Genomic DNA, 2,220 nt, shown 5'->3' on the forward strand with positions numbered 1-2,220 from the left:
CAGTCGATATTTCTTTCTCTCGCTATCTCCTTGCCAAAAAAATCTTGATCGGAAGTAATCCAATCTATGTAAAACTCCTTTCGGTAACTGGAAGAAGGAAATCATATATAGTACCATATTACTAAGTACTGAATTTGTGAGGACCAATCTTCCACCCAGAGACAGCAGTTTACCTTTCCAACTGCTAAGTCTTTTTTGCAGTCTCTCCTCAACGTGTTTCCATTCAACATTTGTGAGTCTCCGATAATGAATCGGTATCCCCAAATATGTGATCGGAAACTGACCCAACCCGCATCTGAACAGTTCAGCGTACAGGTGGGCCTCGTCTTGAGCCTCGCCGAAGCAAAACAATTCACTTTTATGAAAATTGATCTTTAGACCCGAGAGTTGCTCGAATGCTGATAAAATCAGTTTCAGATTTCTTGCTTTCTCGAGGTCATGATCCATGAAGAGAATCGTATCATCAGCATATTGAAGTATAGAGAGACCACCATCAACTAGATGATTTACTACCCCATCAATTTGGCCATTAACCTTGGCACGCTCAATCATGACCGCTAGCATATCCGCCACTATATTGAATAGCATGGGCGATATCGAGTCACCCTGTCGCAATCCCTTCTTCGTTTGGAAATAGTGTCCAACGTCATCATTGACCTTAATGGCAACACTACCTCCAGAAACGAAGCTATGGATCATCGCGCGCCACTCTGCAGAAAATCCTTTCATTCTGAGAGTCTGTTGAAGAAAAGGCCACTTGACTTTGTCATAAGCCTTTTCAAAGTCTATTTTGAGTACCACGCCATTTAACTTTTTCCGATGTAATTCATGGACTGTTTCATGAAGGATAACAACTCCATCTAGGATGTGTCTGCCTTGCATAAAAGCTGTCTGTGAAGGCCGAACCACATGTTCAGCAACCGAATTCAGCCTAATAGTCGCAACCTTCGTGAATATTTTAAAACTAACATTAAGGAGGCAAATAGGTCTATATTGTTGTATCCTTTCAGCCTCACTAACCTTAGGTAATAAAATAATCTCACCGAAGTTTAAGCGAAACAATTCTAGTTGGCCAGCATGTAGGTCGGTAAACAAAAGTAGGAGATTCGGTTTGATGACTTCCCAGAATTTCTGATAGAAATTAGCGGGAAAACCATCCGGACCCGGGGCTTTGTTATGCTCCATTAGGAAAACCGCCTTTCTAACTTCCTCCTCGGAGTATGGGGCTGTTAGAAGGTTGTTTTCCTCATCAGAGACCTGAGGGATGTCATCTGTTCTGGTCTCATCCATCGAGAAGTTTCCTTCCTCTGGGGCTCCGAACAGATTTTTATAATAATTAGTGATATAAGATTTAAGTTGCTCATGGCCCTCAATCACTCCCTCATCCTGTTGTAGGGAATGAATAATTTTCTTCCGGTGTCTGCCATTGGCGACTCCATGGAAATATCTAGTATTCGAATCACCTTTCAGGATAAATTGAGAGTTAGAATGTTGGTAGCATTTGAGTTCCTCTTCATGCAGCATGTTAGCTATCTGTGCATTCGAATGATTCTTGATCTCGATTTCATACCCAGATAGAGGTCTAACCTATGCTAAAGCTTCTAATTCATCAATGATAGATGAAAGACGAAGCTTCTCCTTTTTGAGGATACCCACCGTATGCCTGGCCCAACCACCAAGGAATTTACGTAATGCACGCATTTTGTTATTCCATCTGTGTATTGGGGTAGGTCCGACGACTGGTTTCTCCCACACCTCCTTGACCATGTCATGGAAGCCATCCCGAACCCAAGTTCGAACTTGAACTTGCGTCTATGTTGTGGTCGTGGCAACCTAGTAGTTAGAAGAATGGGTGCGTGGTCTGATATAGCCTCGATACGAGGTAGAGCACGAACAGAAACCAGAGGAAATATTGATTCCAGTCGGTATCCATTAAAACACGATCTAGTTTCTCATATGTCGGTTCCGGAAGACTGTTCGCCCACGTGAATTGTCTTCCAATCATAGAAACCTCTCACAAATCTAGAATGTCGATGATAGCATTGAAAAGGAAAGGCCAATGATTATCGAACCTACCGCGGCTTTTCTCATTTGGAAATCGAAGCAAGTTGAAATCCCCACCTATAAGAATGGGATAGGGATTATCTTTCGCTAGATTAACCAATTCACGAAGAAAATCGGCCTTGAACTCATCCTGGGCTGCCCCATACACGGCGACGA

The sequence above is a fragment of the Triticum urartu genome, chromosome 2 (genome assembly GCF_003073215.2).
Source record: "Triticum urartu cultivar G1812 chromosome 2, Tu2.1, whole genome shotgun sequence".
Classification (NCBI taxonomy): Eukaryota; Viridiplantae; Streptophyta; class Magnoliopsida; order Poales; family Poaceae; genus Triticum; species Triticum urartu.